The sequence below is a fragment of the Triticum aestivum genome, chromosome 1D (assembly GCF_018294505.1).
Source record: "Triticum aestivum cultivar Chinese Spring chromosome 1D, IWGSC CS RefSeq v2.1, whole genome shotgun sequence".
In the NCBI taxonomy this organism is placed as follows: domain Eukaryota; kingdom Viridiplantae; phylum Streptophyta; class Magnoliopsida; order Poales; family Poaceae; genus Triticum; species Triticum aestivum.
The window spans coordinates 260,571,487-260,578,570 of record NC_057796.1 but is presented as its reverse complement, the minus strand read 5'-3'; the positions used below and the strand labels follow the sequence as shown (position 1 = coordinate 260,578,570).

The window sequence follows — 7,084 nt, the reverse complement described above, 5'->3', positions numbered from 1 at the left end:
CTTGACAAGATTTTGAAGTTCAAATTGGATCAGTCAAAGAAGGAGTTCTAGCCTGTATTGTAATGTGTGAAGTTGAGTAAGACTCAAAGCCCGACCACAACAGAAGATAGAAAAGAGAATGAAAGTCATTCCCTATGCCTCAGCCATAGATTCTATATATAAAGTATGCCATGTTGTGTACCACACCTATTGTGTGCCTTGCCATGAGTTTGGCAATGGGGTACAATAGTGATCCAGGAGTAGATCATTGTGGACTAAGGAAATGTTTCTCGGTTATGGAGGTGATAAAGAGTTTGTCGTAAAAGGTTACACCGATGCAAGCTTTGACACCGATTCAGATGACTGTAAGTCTTAATCTAGATACATATTGAAAGTGGGAGCAATTAGCTAGAGTAGCTCCATGCAGGGCATCTATTATATATAAAAAGTACTTTACGGGCTAAAAAAAATAGAATTATGCTAGAAATTACCATAAAAATTAGAAACATCTGGCCATTTATTTTAATAGACAAAAAAATTACAGTCGTCCGATCTAACCAAAGGACAATTAATTACCCACCTTTGCCATTACATATCCTACCAATCCACTAAAAAAACTGAATAACAATTCACCTTTTCCAAAACAAAAAAACAATCTCAAGTACATATCTCACGTCCATATCTGTTCACTTAAAAAAGGAACCTCACATCCATCACGTACATATCTCACTTACCATATCTTTACACTATAAAAACAACCTCACATCCAAATCTCTTCACTATCCTAACAGAAGAATATCTATATTCCCTAAAAAAGAATAGTAATTAATCCATGCCCTCCCCATGCCGTTCTCTCTCTGCCGCCCAGTGTGCATACAGCAATCCGGCCTTGATGACTAGGTATGCTATTGTTCTTCCCTGCACTGTTACTTTTATTTTGTCCCTTATTAATAGGATCAACTACTAAGCAGGACAGATTGGTAGCCAGGACGCTCAACAAAAATTAATCAATGAATACACAAGAGATACTAGGCATGTATGGCCGCCAGGGAAAAGAATATCGATATTCGCTCAGCTACAGGACAAAATAGGGCCAAAGAATTGCCACGATATTAGGTAGGTTCAATCAGCTTTGATGTGGTACAGCCACGTGCAAACATAACTGAATCAAAAAAATTAAAATCAAATTGCAATCTACTTTGACCCCACAGCTAGCTACTATAAGGTATTTTTCCTTCCGTATTTGCAAACTGCTGCTCCAAAACCACATCTGCTTTCACCCCACAGCTAGCTGCTATAAGGTATTTTTCCTTCCGTATTTGCAAACTGCTAATCTCCAAAACCATATGCCTTGGATGGTTGGATTGCTCTTGGAGCATTGTTGTTAACATATGAAATCTCCTGTCAGCCAGCTAGAGGGAGATTAGAAGACCAATCAGGTGAGAGTTGGGACTTGAGATACACACCATACACAGACCCTATAAGTGGCCAGAATTCGACCTCTTCGTCAAGGACGATATTTACCTAGAGGTTGGAGCTTTACTACTGTTTTCGGTCAACAACAAGGTAACATTTCTTCTCTCCCCACGTCCAATCGTTCCCAGTTATGTGCCTCATTTCTTGCTGTAGGGCAACACACTGCAAGTGTTCGTCAAATTGTTAGTATCAGTGCTTCAATTCTAACAGCGAATTTTCTGTAGGAACACATAGCATCAATCAAGAATCAATTGCTAATACTGTAAAACTAGAAAACACTTTCAGGCCTTTTCAATCCATGCACTGTAACACAATGAACATTGTTGGCGCCAAAACACAGGGCTGCACTTGATTTATACCAGCACGGTTTCAATAGCAATTTTTATTCTCCAGATTATTTATAAGGAAGGGTGTGCAAGGGTTGGCTACTTTACATATGTTCTGGATCAGACAAGGTAACTATTCTATTAATTTCCCCCTGTGTATGCTGCAATACAGTGATGGCTTTATGTTGGTAAATCTTCAAAATGATGATCTTTTCACAAGGTGTTATGTGGTCGCATATTTACCTGGATCTACCTTCTAAATCATAATTGATTTAATATGGAAATATCAAATTATGCATTCAGAGATAATTACATTAATGTAAAAACTGGGCTGCCCTCCTTAAGTATATTTATTAAAAGATCAATTATCTATTTATTGGATCGGTCCATGTTAATGATGCTCTATTTGCATTGGCTAAAGCTTGGTTGTGAAAGATGATATATCTTGGCGATTGGGCATAGTGACTAAAAAGTCTATAAATGTTAGATGTCTAGGAATGTTGCAAAGTTCTTTTATTTACTAGATATAAAATTATCCATCCATTTTTTTCCTGTTTAGATGCCAACTCTGGGCAATCGAAGCACTTTATCCACTCCTTTCTAAAAGGTATGCCCAAGTTATTTTTCCTGTAACTATACACTAGAATACACACACACACACACACACACCTGACTTTGTTCCTGGAGGTGAGCATATATGTTTAAGCTCATGTCAATTGCAGCATTTCTTGATTCAACATCTATATAGTGAGGCAAAGTGGTCATATTTGCAAGTTTACTCCTATAAACTACTACTCCCTCCGATCCAAAATAGGTGTCGCAGTTTTGAACTGGGTTTAGTTCAAAACCGCGACACTTTTTATGGATCGGAGGTAGTATGATGCATGTTCGCTGTTTGGAACTGATTGCATTGTTTAATAGTAACTGATATATTTTGAAACTCCTTTCAGATGTAGCAACGAGAAGACAAGGCACTCCACAGAAAAATACAATCTACTATAAGGGTTTCAGTTCTAAATATGGTACATATGTTTTTCATAGTGTAGTATTAAAAGTCTATTGGTGTTAGAAATGCAACAGTGGAATCCCAATCCCTTGCTTTTTTTTTGTAACGTCCATGGTGATCAAACCCCAAAGATCTACGATCCACCTTAACTTCACGATAGGTACATGTACGTGGCTATAAAACACTTCTTTTGGCATAAGCATTCAATATGAAATGGCTGACATAATGCAATGTTTTTCGTAACTTCAGTGAACTTTTCTCAACTAGAGATTCAGATCATAAAAGAAATTCAGTGACAAAGAAAATTCAGTTATAGCTAAAATAAAAATTGTTAGTATTTGCGGTTTTACAGCTCATAAAAACTGGAAATATACACCTATGCATTCAGAAGTTGTGCTCACGATCTTTCCTTTATTTGGAGGGATGCATAGTCTAGACTTGCGCAATATTATCTTCCATTTTCGTTTCTAACATTCCCATAAATGTTAAATATTAAATGATTGTTACCACCTTGCATTAGAGTTTGAAAAGTGTGCTATATACAGATTTTCACAACTCTTATTGGCTCATTAGAGTGCACCAAATGTAAATTTCCAATAAATATTGCTATTTCAAAGAGATGGTATGTTATTTTCCATGTACATCCATATGGTTGTGGTCAATTCTGTTCTATAAGAAGTCTATTGATGGGTACCAATCCATGTTTTATTTTCAGATTCCGAACCGTGCATGCTTCTCACTTTAATAGGCACATGACATTAATCAAAGTATATTTAGTGCATGTTTCCACAATAAGCTATACATCATGTAGACTGGCGTACATATGTCAGGTTAGTTTATCCTACAGTTTAAAACTTTATTTTGGTAGGTATTAGTCATCTGAAGACATGCGGGTGAAAATATTCGATGACCAAGCCATGCTGCCTTTGTCGATGACGAAGACAAAATTTTTGGGCTGCCTCATTTTGGACTGTGATGTCGTGTCCGAGTTGGAACTTGGGGATGACAACGCCCCTACGGACCTCACAGTACGCAAGATAGAAGCAAGCGCATCGCTTACATGCATGCCGATGCCAAAAGCGCCGCTGATTGAGTTACCATGTGTGCGCAGACATATACTTAAATTTCTTTTCAATTTCCCTCACTAATTGAAATCTATCTAATTAACACTTATAGAGACCTTAAAAAATAATCACATGTTTTTCCAAGATTTCAACATTTTTCACTAAGAGGCATTTCCTTAATTACGTTATATTAGTTCAATCACACAAAGGAAGGGGTTATGAAAAATAAATATGACAGCCAGGAAAAGGAAAAAGGGGACCTTCAAACTTCGAAGAATGTTGCCGATGTGGAGGATGCGTCTGGCCGGCGCTCTAGGGGCAGAAAACATCTCCACCATCCTCATACTAAAGATGGATCAAAGCAGCTGTTGGAGACGAAATCCACGCCAACATCACCTGCACGGACATAGACAGCAACAACATCGTGCAGATTGATGATCTCACCTCCTCCCTTGCGCAGCTACACCTTGGGCCCTGCTACCTCTCCATCGCCATTTACCAGCCTAGGAGGAGACCGAGGAGGCGTACGAGGAGATCAGGAGACAAACCAGCCGCCGTCGAAGGTCACCCTATGGCTGCACAAATGAATCAAGCTGCGGGGCTGGCTGTAGGTGAGGACGAGCAAGCTCAAGGCACTGAATCAAGGAATCAAGCTGATGGGAGCTACCGGCGGCAGCAATTTTGGAGTGAGAAAGGGGATCAGGCAAGGGGAAGAGCAAGAGCAAGATGTGTCAATGTGAAAGCGTGAATGGGAAATAAGGTTTCTTTTTAGGGTGCGTAGGAAAGATGTGTGTGGTCGCTATGTCCATCTGCGTCAACCTGTTTGGCTAAATCCCACAATATTCTAACAGCAGAAAAAAAATGAACTTTTCCAAAAACAACACACAGAAAAACTACTAGGTAGAGAAGACTACATAAAAGGGAAGGTACAATTAGCATTTGATACACAGCACAACCAATGAGCGGTGGTACCCAAAACGACCAAAACTACTACACTATGAACAAACCTATTTAGATTGAGCACACGTGTCTTAACTTAACTAAATCAAATGACCATCGAAACAAAAAACTAACAATAAAGTCTTAACGGATGTGTGCAATATAAAAATACACTTTAAATATTTATACCAAGTTAAAACAAAATCACCTGCAGTACAAAAATCGCTATATATGCAAACGAATACCTACCAATCTAGCACAACCTTAGCAAATCTATCCATGCCTACACGAAAACAATGAGTACTATTAAATTTGTGTCTGCGGAAACATATATATAACTAAGCACGTGATAAAAATGCCAAGAATAAAATTTTGAACAATGAACTAATCATAAAAAATAGTTAGTACATCATGCATAATTAACACGTAAATGATGAAGTGATGGCAAATATATTTTAGTAAAAACCTGAATATACCAAAGATAAAACTATGTCACGGAAGTCTTATATATTTAAAAATGGCATCACATGTAATATCAATTTTTACTTAGACAAACGAAATCATATTTTATCATCAATAAACATTATAAATTTGTAGCCCGCGCATCGAGCGGGCCACTTTCCTAGTTGTAGACATAGAAATTTACAAATTACATACGACTCTGAATATAGCAGACCCGTTGACTAAACTTCTCTCACAAGCAAAACATGATCACACCTTAGTACTCTTTCGATGTTAATCACATGAAGATGTGAACTAGATTATTGACTCTAGTAAACCCTTTGGGTATTGGTCACATGACGATGTAAACTATGGCTGTTAATCACATGGCGATGTGAACTATGGGTGTTAATCACATGGCGATGTGAACTAGATTATTGACTCTAGTGTAAGTGGGAGACTGAAGCTACCCACAGGCAATAATAAAGTTGTTATTTTATATTTACTTATTCATGATAAAGGTTTATTATTCATGCTAGAATTGTATTGATCGGAAACCTTAATACATGTGTGAATACATAAACAAACATCGTGTCCCTAGTGAGCCTCTACTAGACTAGCTCGTTGATCAAAGATGGTTAAGGTTTCCTAACCATGGACATGAGATGTCATTTGATAACAGGATCACATCATTAGGAGAATGATGTGATGGACAAGACCCATCCGTTAGCTTAGCATAATGATCGTTCAGTTTTATTGCTATTGCTTTCTTCATGTCAAATACATATTCCTTCGACTATGAGATTATGCAACTCCCGGATACCGTAGGAATGCCTTGTGTGCTATCAAACATCACAACGTAACTGGGTGATTATAAAGATGCTCTACAGGTATCTCCAAAGGTGTTTGTTGAGTTGGCATAGATCAAGATTAGGATTTGTCACTCCGAGTATCGGAGAGGTATCTTTGGGCCCTCTCGGTAATACACAACATAAGAAGCCTTGCAAGCAAAGTGACAGATGAGTTAGTTGCAGGATGATGTATTACAAAACGAGTAAAGAAACTTGCCGGTAATGAGATTGAACTAGATATGAAGATACCGGCGATCGAATCTCGGGCAAGTAACATACCGATGGACAAAGGGAATTACGTATGTTGTCATAACGGTTCGACCAATAAAGATCTTCATAGAATATGTAGGAGCCAATATGAGCATCCAGGTTCCGCTATTGGTTATTGACCGGAGAGGTGTCTCGGACATGTCTACATAGTTCTCGAACCCGTAGGGTCCGCACGCTTAACGTTCGTTGACGATATAATATTATATGAGTTATGTGATTTGGTGACCGAATGTTGTTAGGAGTCCCGGATGAGATCACGAACATGACAAGGAGCTCGAAATGTTCAAGAGGTAAAGATTGATATATAGGACGATGGTATTCGGACACCGGAAGTGTTCCGGAGGGTACCAGGTACATATCGGGTCACCGGAAGGGGTTCCGGACACCCCCGACAAAAGATATGGGCCTTATGGGCCAAGAGGGGAAACGCACCAGCCACAAGGGGCTGGTGCGCCCCCATATGGGCTGGCCAAGAAGGAGAAGGAAAGAGGGGAAGGGAAAGGAAAGAGAGGGAATATGATTCCCCCTTCCTTCCCTCTCCCCCTCTCTTTCCTTCCCCCTCCGGCATAGGGGGGCGCACCACTTGGGAGGACCCCAAGTAGGATTAGGCCTACTTGGGGCGCCCTCCTGGCTTCTCCCTCCTCCCCCCACCTATATATATGTGGGAAGGGGGGCGCCTAGGACAACCAGGCAATTGCCTAGCCGTGTGCGGCGCCCCCCTCCACAGTTTAC

The 7,084-nt window shown here is 39.5% G+C and overlaps 1 long non-coding RNA gene across 1 annotated transcript; it reads right to left on the bottom strand.

Annotated features, from left to right (window-relative positions):
* Nucleotides 1-986: 986 nt before the first annotated feature.
* Nucleotides 987-4,642, bottom strand: LOC123181359 (uncharacterized). Its single transcript, XR_006491652.1, has 3 exons — nt 4,112-4,642; nt 1,504-1,617; nt 987-1,391 (listed from the first exon to the last, which is right to left on the bottom strand). It is a non-coding gene; the product is annotated as an uncharacterized lncRNA (long non-coding RNA).
* Nucleotides 4,643-7,084: the final 2,442 nt, after the last annotated feature.